We start from the raw sequence: 13,883 nt of genomic DNA, 5'->3' as shown, positions 1-13,883 counted from the left end.
GATGCACCAGGGAAGGTGACATAACCTCCTCGAACCTCAGTTTCCTCATCTGCGAGAGAAGTTTCCTCGTGGGGTGTTGCAGGGTTTCAGTGCATTGACACCGCGTCCTAGGCTTGCTTCTGGGCCTCAGCACATGCTGCGGCCTCTCCCTGAGACACAGTTCCCCTCTGCCCGCCACAGCCATGGCCCCTCCACTTGACTGACACCTGTAACAATCCTTCCAGCCGGAAGCAAAAGCTGTTTCTTCAGAGAACACCCACAGCCCGGTCAGGCGCTGGGTAAAGAGCACACACAGTCCCTCCTTCTTTCCCTCTCAGCCTCAGCACAGCTGGGGTTTGAGTAACGCCCGCCTCCTTGGCCCAGACTGGGGACCCTGCAGAGGAGGGTTGGATCTGCGTAGCTCATCCCTCAGTGCCCAGTCCCTGCACAGGTCTGAGCCTTGGCTCACACTCAGGAAACATGAGCGTCCCTTTCAAAACCATGGCCTGTGGATCTGAAACGTCCAATACCAGCCTGAGGCCTTAGGCTCGGCATCTTGTGGGATAAAGTTTGGGCCGAAGCCAAGGAGGCTGTGGCAGAAAGCTCGGAGTTCAGCCTGGGGTGCCTCATGGCTCTGGGCCCCGGAATGGTCTCCCCTAGAACTTGGGGTTCAGTCGGTTCCCTGATTCTGTGGTGAGATTAGGGGTGGGCAGGCCCAGACAGGCCAGTTCTGAGGCAGAGGCCGCTGGGGCGGGCAAACCCTGGGCCTCACCCTGTACTCAGCGCACACGCAGGCTGCTACACGCCTGGCGAAACTCGGAGGGCTGCTCCCCTCCTGCAGTTCCACCTCGTGTCCATCTCGAGAGAAAGGAAGTGCCTGAAGGAGAGCGCGGTCTGATCAGTCTCCTGCGCTGGAAGGAAGACACACAGACACGTGGGTCACTGAGCACACGCGTGCACGCAGACACGCTCCTCTCAGACAGCACTGTGGAGCAAGGCCCAGCCCTCTGCTGTGGTTTTTTATGGGCCCAAATTTCCCTTCTCTTTGGGTTATGGGCTAAGTTGAGAATTCTGATAATCATGGCCCAGGGCCATGGGGATCTGAGTGTCTGTGTGCCCTGGGGAACTGTACTGAGAATAAGAATAATGCCATCAGTGGCAAGCCTTTTATCAAAGACTTACAGTGTGCCGGGCCCTGCACAGACTCTTGGGAGACAGTAATGAACAAAAGAGGTAAGATCCTCTGCCCTTGTGGTTGGAGAAGACAGCTGATGAATGAACTAAATAAGTAAGATACAGAGAGTTAAAAGGGCTTCCCAGGCGGCACTAGTGGTAAAGAACCCACCTGCCAATGTAGGAGATGTAAGAGGGGTAGGTTCGATCCCTGGCTTGGGAACATTCCCTGGAGGAGGGCATGGCAACCCACTCCAGTATTCTTGCCTGGAGAATCCCAGGGACAGAGGAGCCTGGCAGGCTACAGTCCATAGGGTCACAAAGAGTCAGTCACGACTGAATGACTTAGCATGCACACACAGTGAGTAGAAGGTGACAATTGCTTGTTGTTGTTCAGTTGCTAAGCTGTGTCCAACTCTTTGCTACACCATGAACTGCAGCACACCAGGCACCTCCGTCCTCCAATATATCCGAGTTTGCTCAAATTCATGTCCAATGAATTGATGATGCTAACTAACCATCTCATTCTCTGTCGCCCCCTTCTTCTTTTGCCTTCAATCTTTCCCAGCATCAGGATCTTTTCCAATGAAAAGATGGCTCTTCATATTAGGTAGACAAAGTATTGGAGCTTCAGTTTCAGCATCAGTCCTTCCAATGAATATTCAGGGTTGACTTCCTTTAGGATTGACTGGTTTGATCTCTTTACTGTACAAGGGACTCTCAAGAGTCTTCTCCAGCACCACAATTCAAAAGCATCAATTCGACACTTGGCCTTTAGTGGCTGAGTGCTACAGAGGAAAATAAAACAGGAAAGAACCATGGGCCTGAGAGTCTAAATAGTGCAATCAGGAAAGGCTTCCCTGAGAAAGTGACCATCTACCATCTCATGTCATCTTTTTTAAACTTTTATTTTTTACTTTTCTGGCAGCACTGCAAGGCACATGGGATCTTAGTTCCCTGACCAGGGATTGAACTTGTGGCCCCTGCATTGGAAATGTAGAGTCTTAACCACTGGACCACCAGGGAAGTCCTTCTGCAACCTTCTTAACAAGCTCCTGATGTTGTTGCAATTTCATTCCCATTTCATGGATGAGGGAACTGAGGCTGAGAAAGGAAATGACCTTGCCCAGGGACTCTTGGCCTGTGAGGGCAGAGTTGGGATTTGAACTGAGGTCTCCCTGATGTCAAAGCCTTGGCCCGCCCTGAGATCCTGCTTGCCAGGCCCTTCGGAGTGCAGGCCCCAGCACTCAGAGCTGTGTTCAAAATTCCAGCTGCTGGGTTACCTGAAGAGGGACGGGCATGTGTCTCCAAGTCAGACCTGTTTGGGCTGGACAGCCCGGCCCCTGAAAAAGTTCTTTTGTGCTTTCTCTAAGGGCCTCACAAGAGGGTTAAACGCCCTCACATTACTGCTAATTTGGGGCTGCCTTTCCTATTCAGCCAGTGACAAAGCTGGGTGTTTGCACAAGCCTGAGGAATGGGACCACACGCACCGCCGGGGAGCAGGCTCCGTGCCCACAGCCGCCCCGCCCTCTCAGGCACCTGTTTCTCTCAGTGGAGATTCCCAGTCCTCTGGCTCTAGCCCTGTATGTGTTGTGTGTGTGCTCAGCCACTTGTCGTGTCTGACTCTGTGCGACCCCATGGACCATAGCCTGCCCTCATCTGAACAGGCCTTTGTCTGCCTTCCCCGACCCTGCCATCCCAATCCCCGCGAAAACCTGCTGAGAAGGAGTGGAAGCCCCATCTACAAAGGATCCCACTGGGCCTTGATTCAGTAACGAATCCCCATTGCCGTGAGCCAGAAATGTCTGCCATAATGAAAAATGAACAACCAAAATGTTCATCGAAGGGGGAAATGGTTAAATAAATGGGAGGATATATAAGCCGCAGATATTTAAAAAGAGTGAGGCAGATCTGTGGAACAGGAACACAGAAAGTGCCACACAGCTTGCTGTTATGTGAAGAAGGAATATTGCAAAATAATATATATATAGTTGTTGTTGTTGTTCAGTGCTAAGTCGTGTCCGACTCTTTGCGACCCCGTGGACTGCAGCACGCCAGGCTTTCCTGTCCTTCACCATCTCCCAGAGCTTGCTCAAAGGCATGTCCATTGAGTCAGTGATGCCATCCAACCGTCTCATCCTCTGTTGCCCCCTTCTCCTCTCATCTTCAATCTTCCCCGCATCAGAGTCTTTTCCAATAAGTTAGCTTTTTGCATCAGGTGGCCAAAGTATTAGAGCTTCAGCTTCAGCATCAGTCTTTCCAATGAATATTCAGAGTTGATTTCCTTTAAGATTGACTGGTTTGATTGATCTCCTTGCAGTCCAAGAGACTCTCAAGAGTCTTCTCCAGCAGCACAATTGGAAGGCATCAATTCTTTGGTGCTCTTCTTCATGGTCCAACTTTCACATCCATAGGCTCTCATTTAGGCTAATTCAAAAACAGCCTCAAGTAGGTGCCTATAGCCTTTAATATGATTGTAAATACATATGAATTTGATTAAAAAGATTTAAAAATCATTGCTCTTTCAGAAAAATAATAAAAATATGCTGTGCTCAGTTGCTCAGTCATGGCCAACTCTTTGTGATTCCATAGACTGTAGTCCGTGGGGCTCCTCTGTCCATGGAATTTTCCAGGCAAGAATACTGGAATGAATTGCCATTTCCTTCTCCAAAAAATATGTTACAAATGCTTAAAAATAAAGAGGATCTGAAAAGAATCCTTCAGATTATTGATGGGAAAAAAGCAATTGGCTGAGGGTGGGGATGGGAAAATGAAGGTGGACTTTCAATGTTTTGACATATCAGCGTTTTCTTCTGAGATATTTTTGGAAAGTTTTAAAATAAGAATATATGTGAAAAAAAAATTTTTTAAAGAAAATATGTGTATTTACACATATGTATTTATGTATGTTTATTGTGGAGGGGGCAGGGGGGAGAGAGAGAGACTTTTAATGAAGAATTCCCATTTTTGTTATGCACAATTCTTATTATTCATGATAGTTATGTCCTCTAAAGTTGCCATGAACCAATGAATTGAATTGAATGAGCCAGTTCTGAAGCACTGATCCTATAGGAAATACAGAGTTCAGTTTCTATGAGCCTCTGATCACAATATTTTCATTCACTGATCAACATACCACCTGGTTTTGTGTGTTTCTGTTTAAATATATCTTGTTTAATATAAATGGCTGGGACTTCTCTGGTTCTCCAGTAGTTAAGAATCCACCTTCCAATGCAGGGGATGTGGCTTCCATCCCTGGTTAGGGAACTAACATCCCACATGCTATGGGGCAACTAAGGCTTTGCACTGCAATGAAAAATCCCTTGTGCCGCAACTAAGGCCCACGGCAGCCAAACACACACACACACACACACACACACACACACACACGTGTATATATAAATCGTTGACTCAGCTAATACTAGAGTGGGTAGCTTATCCCTTCTTCAGCGGATCTTCCCGACCCAGGAATCGAACCAGGGTCTCCTGTATTGCAGGCGGATTCTTTACCAACTGAGCTATCAGGGAAGCCCATGATTATTGGACAATTGAAGCCCATAAGGAACTTGCCCCCTTTGCAATGCCAGCCCCCTCCTCTTCTCTCCCATCACATCTGGTGTGGCTCTGCTCTCTCCTTGGGAGTCCCGTGAGACTGCCTAGCACGGGATTTCTCTGGCTTATGGTTAACAGTCCAAAAAAGGCTCAGGTTCAGGGCCAGACTGGCAGCTCACCAGGGCTGGGCTGCCGCTTACTCAATACTCCCGGATTGAGCACAGGCCTGGCGTGGATCTGTGTCCTGTGAAAGGCTATCCGCTGAAAAAACAGGGCCCAAGTGTACACAGCTTCCTGCTCCCAACCTCCCGAGGTACCAAGTAGAAGGCAAAGAACATGTGAAGGGTAGACACAATAGTAGAGTGTTTGTTAGTGCTCTGTGCTCTAGAAGCGGTATCTCATGTTCTCGGGGTTTTCAGCTTAGTCTAGTGCATCTAAATTTCCTAAATGGCCCTAAACAAAATATTTTTTTCACACTAATGAAACCACTATTTCATCAGAAATTTCACTCTTAAGGCAACCTGGGAGAATAATGGGAACTGCAATTTTTAATTTTAAGGAACGTTTAATACTGGAAAGAATGGTTAAGAAACGAAGGAAGCATTGGGCAGAGCACTCAAAGAGTATATCGGGTGGGTCAACACAGGAAAAGGGAGGAAACTAAATGCCTGATAAATGGATGACCAAGCTAGCAAATGAACCAACTTGTGAATGAAATGGAAACGCTGTAGCATTCCTTCCCCTCCCCCACCCCCACCAAGGGAAAAGGAGAGCAGTGAAGGGAGCCGGCCAAGCTGGGGAAGCACGGGCCTTAGCACACTGCTATGTGACTGGCTCTGTGCCATGCCTTTCGAGTATATTAACTAACTGAATCTTCATGTCAATTCTAGGAGATAAGTACTACTGTTCCCATCTTACAGATGCGCAAACTGAGACCCCTGGAAAGCAAAGCAACTAGCCCAATGTCATAGGGCCACTACCATATACTACCCCATCCATTACCGCATACTGTCCCTCTGGGCTGTGATGGCTTTTATCCCTCAGAGGCACTCCCAGGAGGCTGACACCCTACCAGGTGGTGAAAAAGTGGGGCTGTGTCCTGTTCAGGATGGTGCCCAGATCCCGCTGCCCAAATCACTGGGTGTCAACAGAATTTTTCAAATCTTACGTCTGTCCACTTCTTGCCTGGAAACGAATGCTGGGCCCCAACCAGGCTGCTCCCTGGCCACACCCGTGCATTCCTGTCTCTCTGCCTCTCCCACTGCTGTTCTTGCCTCAGCCCAGAATGTGTTCTCCCATCCTGGTCTATCGCCATCTTCCCCACGTCTCTGAGCCAAGCTTCAATGCCACCTAGTCCGTGCAGCCCTCCCTGGTTGTCCTCGCTGGAACACATCATATCTTGCCTGCCTGCCTCTGGGCGTAGGTAGTTAACTCTTCATCATTGCCCCTCCTCCCCCCCCACCTCCCCCCACCATTCCCGCCCTAAGATAGTCTCATCTACCAGCAGCCTGGGCTGCACCACCCCCCACCCCTGACCTTAGAATGCTGGAGAGCAGGGAGCTTTGTCTGGCTCATGCTCTTGTCCCCCAGCCTGGCACAGAGACTGACATAGTAAATGAACTCTTGGATACAAGGAGGATATTGACCGTAAAAGTCATTGACAGTTTAGGGCTTTCCTGGTCAGTTAAGAATCTGCCTTATGATGCAAGAGACATGGGTTCGATTCCTGATCTGGGAGGATTCCACATACCTCGGAGCAACTCAGCCCACCTGGGCCACAACTACTGAGCCTGCGTTCTAGAGTTCTTAGCTACTGAGCTCAGTCGTGTCCAACTCTTTGCGACCCCATGGACTATAGCCCGCCAGACTCCTCTGTCCATGGAATTCTCCAGACAAGAACACTGGAGTAGGTAGCCTTTCCCTTCTCCAGGGGATCTTCCCAACTCAGGTATCGAACTGGGGTCTCCTGCATTGCAGGTGGATTCTTTACCAGCTGAGCTACCAGGGAAGCCCCTCGACCACTGAAGCCGGAGCCATCTAGAGTCTGTGCTTGGCAACGAGAGAAGCCACAGCAACAAGAAGCCTGAGCACTGCCATGAAGAGTGATCCCCGACTGCTGCAAGTAGAGAAAGCTGGAGTGCAGCAACAAAGACCCACCAGAGCCAAAAAATAAAATAAATAAATAAATCTTTGAAAAAAAAAATTGTTTAAAAACGTCAACGAAGTTTAAAAGTCATCTGCTCCGTAAGTTAATGTTCAGCCACTAGCTGCTAATAACATGCTGGTGTTTCAGATCTTGGGAGTCCAGGACTCAAGGCTCCCTCAGTGTACATCGCTTTTCATCACACCTCTGTGCCTTTGCCTTGCTGTTTCACTGTATTTGAAATGGCCTTTCCCATCTCAGCTGTACAGAGAATCCAATCCTTGCAAACTTGGTTCAAATTCCCCTCCTTCAAGAAACGTTCCCTAACTACTCAGCCCCCTCCTTTGCCCCAGAATGAACCACTTCTTCTTTTTAAAAAAATGTTTATTTTTTAAATTTAGCTGTGCCGCGTCTTAGTTGTGGCATACAGGAATTTTAGTTTCAGCATATGGAATCTAGCTCCCTGACCAGGGATCAAACCCTGCTCCCCTGCACTGGGAGTGCAGAGTCTTAGCCACTGAACCACCAGGGAAGTCCCGGAACTACTTCCTGTTTCCAGTAGTCTCTGCTCTTCACACCAACCTGGGTGGTGACTAAGCTTGCTGCAGTACTGCAGTGGGTTTGTCTGTGTGTCTGTCCCCTGACAGCTCTTTGAGGCCAGGAACATGTCACATCATCTCTCAGGTCCCAGGACCAAACATGGTAATTTTCAAGCATATTTAAGGGTAGACTTCTTTTTCCAAAAGATTCTTTACTGCTCAGTAAAGAATCTGCCTGCAATGAGGGAGACCCAGATTCGATCCCTGGGTGGGGAAGATCCCCTGGATAAGGGAATGGCAACCCATGTATTCTTGCCTGGAGAATTCCATGGACAGAAGAGCCTGGAGGGCTACACAGTCCATGGGTTCGAAAAGAATCAGACACCACTGAGCAACTAACACTTTCAGTTTAAAACAAATACAAGAAAAGCAGTTCTGGATGGAGATAGGGAAGGGGGCCAGGGGGACTCCTCAGACCCTGCCTGAGGACCTCCTTTGAAGTTCCCAAGCTTCTGCTGCTGCTAAGTCGCTTCAGTCGTGTCCGACTCTGTGCCACCCCATAGACGGCAGACCATGAGGCTCCCCCGTCTGTGGGATTCTCCAGGCAAGAACACTGGAGTGGGGTGCCATTTCCTTCTCCAACGCATGAAAGTGAAAAGTGAAAGTGAAGTCGCTCAGTCATGTCCGACTCTTAGCGACCCCATGGACTGCAGCCCACCAGGCTCCTCTGTCCATGTAGATTGTCCAGGCAAGAGTACTGGAGTGGGGTGCCAGTGCCTTCTCCGAGCTTCACAAAAGCTTAAAAACTCCTGACTCAGTACAATGCTGGGAACAAGGGTTGTTGTTGTTTAGTCACTAAGTTGTGTCTGACTCTTTTCGACCCCAGGGAAGCACTCTAGGCTTCCCTGTCCTTTGCTATCTCCTGGAGTTTGCCCAAACTCATGTCCATTGAATCAACGATGCCATCCAACCATCTCATCCTCTGTCGCCTCCTTCTCCTTCTGCCCTCAATCTTTCCCAGAATCAGGGTCTTTTCCAATGAGTTGGCTCTTTGCATCAAGTGGCCAAAGTATTGGAGCTTCAGCTTCAGCATCAGTACTTCCAGTGAATATTCAGGGTTAATTTCATTTAGGATTGACTGATTTGATTTCCTTGCAGTCCAAGGGACACTCAAGAGTCTTCTACAGCATCTCAGTTCAAAAGCATCAATTCTTCAGCCCTTGGCCTTCTTTAGGTCCAACTCTCACATCCATACATGACTACTAGAAAAACCATAGCTTTGACTAGATGGACCTTGTTGGAAAATTTAATATCTTTTCTTTTTAATATACAGTCTAGGTTTGTCTGAGGAGGCCTTACAAATAGCTGAGAAAAGAAGAGAAGTGAAAGGCAAAGAATAAAGGGAAAGATATACCCAACTGAATGCAGAATTCCAGAGAATAGCAAGGAGAGATAAGAAAGGGTTCTTAAGTGAACAACAGAAAGAAATAGAGGAAAACAACAGAATGGGAAAGACTAGAGATCTCTTCAAGAAAATTGGAGACAGCAAGGGTGCTGCTCAACAAATGCTTTTTTTTTTTTTTTTTTTAAAGAAACCCGCCTGTATTATTTGTTTAAGATGTATTTGTTTGTTTTTGGCTGCACTGGCTCTTTGTTGAGGTGCCCAGGGGCTACTCTCTAGCTGTTTCTCATTGCAGGGGCTTCTCTTTCAACAAATACTTTTCAAATGACTTGAAGACCAAATAGAGAATTCCTTACAGTACAATTGCAGACCCCTTGCCTGGAATAGGGGACACAGGAGGGCTTCCGGTCAGTAGTGATGGGGGCAGCCCCATCACTCTCCAGCCAGGCAGGGACCTCACCTCCTGGACCACATTTTTCTCTTTCATAAAATGAGAATAATGGCACCTCACCCAGGCTGGGCTGTGATTGTGGATTATTCCTGGGGTTGGGGCTGTGTGCCCCTCGCTTCTCTCCCAGTCATATCATCTGCATCCACCTGAGGGAAGACCGCCTGGGAGGTAGGAGGTAGGCCAGTCTGGGATGATGATTTGAGCTGGGGCTCTGGTGCCAGCTCCCGATTCTGACATTGATTGGCTGTGGATCATCTCTGAGCCTGAGTCTGCTCACCCATCAAATGGGTGAGCAAACAGTCGTTCCCAGGGTGCAGAAGTCTTACAGTGGAGAAGGTGCACACGTGCTTAGGTCCACACTGCCCTGCTGTGAGTCCTGGCTCTCTCATTTTCTAGCCCTGGGGACCTTAAGCAGGTTAGGTTATTTAACATCTTTGAGCCTCAGTTTCCCCATCTGTAAAAACAGGGTGATTATAGAACCTACCTCATACAACTGGATAAATGACTGCTCGTGAAGTGCTCAGGACAGTGTCTGCGTGTAGTAACCGCTACGGATATATGAGCAATTGGTACCACCCAATGGATCTGTGATGAGGATTAAATCAGAGAATACTTAGAATATGCCCTATCCCAGAGCCTGGTATATGGTAAGAATTCAATTGACAAAAGCTGCTATTTAGCATTAATTTAGCTCAAATTCAGCACGTTATGTATGAGCTCTTGGGGAAAAAATAAACAAAGCTGGACAGGAACTCCAAGGCTTTCGATCTCACTGTGCGATCTCCTGTGAAAGGGGCCTGGGTGGGTGCCCCGCGGCGTGGTTCTGGGTGTGTCCCACCTCTGCCTCAGAGAAAGGTGCCCCCTCCCACCTGTTCCCACCCGTCTCCCTCGGAACCCTGTGTCTGCCCATCCATGCAGCGATCAGACTTGACCCTGGAGAGCAGCAAAGATCCTATCACTGCCCCGGGGCTGACAGGAGGGATTATAATTATGGGTTTCACTGAAATTGTGGATGATGAACAGTGCTTTCTGTGGCTCCTCTAAGGGCTCCCTGGGCACCTCCCCAGCTCCTCCCGCCTGGGTGCCCCCAGAAGCCAGCATTCCCAGCCCAGCGGCTGACTGCTATGTGCGCTAGGCGCTTTATGTGAAGTATCTCATTTTGATCCTCACACAGGGCGTCATTTCCTCCATTTTTCAGATGAAGAAACTGAGGCTCAGGGAGGCCAAGTGATCCACAGTGAAGGTGGTGGCCAAAACAGGCTCCAAGGTCTGTCCAGCCCCAGGGTCTAGGAGCCTAACCTCTACCCCAGCGTGCATTCCACATGGAACCAAAATCTCGTTGTAATCATCCAGTTAGGAACCTGGCCTCTGAAGCCCAAGAGCCCTGGGTTTGATTCCTGGCTCTGACCTGTGTCATCCTGGTCTGTCACATCTCCTCTCAGAGCCTGGGTTTCTTCCCACGTGTGTTGCAAGGACTAGCTGAGAAAATGGATCTAAGTGCCTGAGACAGATAGGGATTCAGTAAGAGTCAGATACCATTCAATCACTGCTGTTAGGCTGCATCGATGAAGAACACGGAAATCACTGTCTTCACAGATATAGACAGAGCATTAGGAAACCTCTTGCTATTAGACCTGCCGCACGTGACATTTTCAGTTTTGTCCAGACCCTGAGTCATGAAGAGGTGGACTGAGTCACGGGGTTTCCATTTTGCTTTTATTAAGCCATCAAGTTGCCAGCCGTACAGTAAACAACAGGATCTTGAATGGAGAGCAAATGAAATGGATCCCTGGGTTGGCTGTGTGAGTGGCATTCAGTCACTGAACCTCTCTGTTTCTGAGTTTCTCTCTAGATGAACGTGTTGATCTTTTGCCAGGAGGCTGGCAGGGACCACAGGGTAAAGCCTGGAGCTCTCAGAGGGAAAGGGGTTTTAGAAGTCCTGTGTCATCCTGTCCTTGTTTCCCTTTTCCTGTCTCCTGTTTCCATGATGACTACCTGGGAGGGGAAGATGCGCAATAGGGAAGAGAAGAGGGAGGGGACAGTTATTTACTGATCTGCGAGCATCTCTCCAACGCAGAGCACCGAAGCTGATCATCTCCTGTGACCCACTTCCTTCTGTGGCCCAGAGCAAATATCACCCTGGCTGCTGGTGACTATGCTAGATCGTTTTGCTCCAACTTACTCACCTCTCCTGGCAGCCAGGAAGGAAACACCACGCCTGGCACTGGGCAATGCCAAGGCCCAGGCAGGGCTCCATCAAGCCCCAGAATGAACCCCGATTCCCATCTGCTGGGCCCCACCCGCACGATGCTGGGGCTTCTTCGCTAATTTACGAGCTTCTCCACTTTGCCTGTTATTGTGTTCCTCTTATTAATGAGCGGGCTTAGCATATTCAGGACTTCCTTAATTAGCACTTCCACCTTCCTGAGCGCTCTGTCTCAGGACTTTTAAAGGTCCTTTATGGCCTTGCACAGTTTGGCATTGTGCCAGACAACTCGGTCTTTCCACTGGAAAGCACCAAGCGCGGGATGAGGGGCCGAGATGCCCACCTCCTTCCAGTGGATGGACTGGGAACCACGTCAGCTCAGGCCCAGAGGGGTTCTTGCTCCCGAGGGCCACGAGCCCACCAGCTCCTTCCATGGAGGGCAAACACTACATATGACCAGCGTGGAACTAGGGGGATTCTGTACACACACTTCTTTCAAAATTCAGAGGCCTCGAGTTTGGTCTCTAAAGGTGCATGCGTGCTAAGTCTCTTCAGTGTGTCTGACTCTGTGCGACCCCATGGACTGCAGCCCACCAGGCTCCTCTGTCCATGAGGATCCTCCAGGCAAGAATACTGGAGTGGGTTGCCATGCCCTCCTCCAGGGGATCTTCCCCACCCAGGGATTGAAACCGTCTCCTGCATTGGCAGGCGGGTTCTTTACCACTGGTTCCACCTGGGTAGCAGAGTTCTATCTCGTTTACAGCTCTTTTGAGCTTCCTGGTTTCTGAGGTAGGTCTGTGGGGCAGCTTTTCACTTTGGGGGCACTTTTCCCTCCATTTCTCTCTGGCTGAGGTGGGTCGGGGGAAGGGTCGGAGGTGAGGGGACACAGTCCCAGGCAACAAAAACGCCTTTCTTTTCATTCCATGGCGTTCCACACACTGGCAAGCTTAATAAAACAGGTGGCAGGCCCGGCGAATCCAGGTGCTGACTCAGCCCTGACACCTCTTCCCTTTCATCTTGGACTTCAGCTGTTTTAACAGCCGCGCTTAATGAGAAGCGAAGGAAGAGTTTATCTCCTTAACACGCCGCCCTGAAGTGGCGTTCCATGTTCCTCTCCCAGGATGCTGGGGCCGTCATTTCTGGTTGTATTAATAATTTACCGGGTCTGCCAAAGAACTACTGATCAGGTCATCCTGAAAACAGCAACAACAAAGCCAAACCATTGATACGATTATTGTTTTTAGGGGAGGGGGAAGCAAGTTTATAAAACACAGTGGCTGACGTGCAATTCCATATTTTCAGTGGAAAAAAAAAGTTCCACTTATGGACAGAAGTACAGTTAAGAAGGTTTAAAAGATTAGCATTGAATGGTGGTATAAAATATTAAAAAATTTTTTTAGTTATTGATTGCCTTTGGTAGCTTTGAAAAATTTCTCCAACAGGGAGGGAGGTGGGAGGGGGCTTCAGGATGGGGGACACATGTACACCCATGGCTGATTCATGTCAATGTATAGCAAAAACCACTACAATATTGTGAAGTAATTAGCCTTCAATCAAAATAAATAAATTAAAAAAATTTCTCCAACAAACATACATTAGATTTTTTTTTTTTTAAAGAGAAATCCACAAACCCCAGGATATCCATGGTTATTCAAACCCAGACTTAGTTTAAACTGTCTCTCGGATGCAGACAAAAAATCTATATGTCAGTAGCTAATTTCTACTTTTATCCCTCCTTCCTCAATTTAGGCCCACCCTGCCCCCCAAGCCCAGGGGGTTGTAGCTAATGAGAAATTATCGCTCATTATTTGTGTTTGACTCTGTAGCACATTCCCCTCCCGTCCGAGACCTGGCTTCTTCCCATAGTGAGAGCTGTCACGGAAGTGCGCGGCGGTGGGAGAGGCTGTCTTTCCACAGCCCTAAAATGTTTGGTTTCCCTAACCTCTGCTTTCTCCTGAAAGGCTGGGGATTAGAATTACTATCTGTTCTCAGAGGGGGTTTGTTTATAAAAATTTTCTGTTCAAACCTGGGTTGAGACAAGCAGAATCTCAAGTGTGGAACCAGGCTTCTCTCTTCCATCTGTCTGGGGCTGTGTCTTCTGCAAGAGCCAGGAGAAGGCCAGGCCTCAGAGAGAAGCTTCTGGTCTAAGTGTCTCCAGTGTTCTCGAAAATGGCCTGCCTCCTCCTCACCTGAAGTTAAGCCTTGGTGAAGTCTTGGTATCACCCCACTTTAAGGAAGGAGAAGAGCTTATAAAAAAAGATCTAGAAGATTGGGAAGATGACAACCAGTCATTTAGGAGTAAAACAGCATTTTTGGTTGATGAAGTTTGAAAACTGATTTTGAAACCCCAGATGGTGGCTCCCAGGGGATGAGGAGAAATGCCCTCCAAGCAGGACTCTGGAGACTACTGGACCTACTGCTTCCCGGAAGTTCTCCTG

Source organism: Bubalus kerabau, chromosome 3 (genome assembly GCF_029407905.1).
Source record: "Bubalus kerabau isolate K-KA32 ecotype Philippines breed swamp buffalo chromosome 3, PCC_UOA_SB_1v2, whole genome shotgun sequence".
NCBI lineage: Eukaryota > Metazoa > Chordata > Mammalia > Artiodactyla > Bovidae > Bubalus > Bubalus kerabau.
This window is presented reverse-complemented; position numbering follows the sequence as displayed.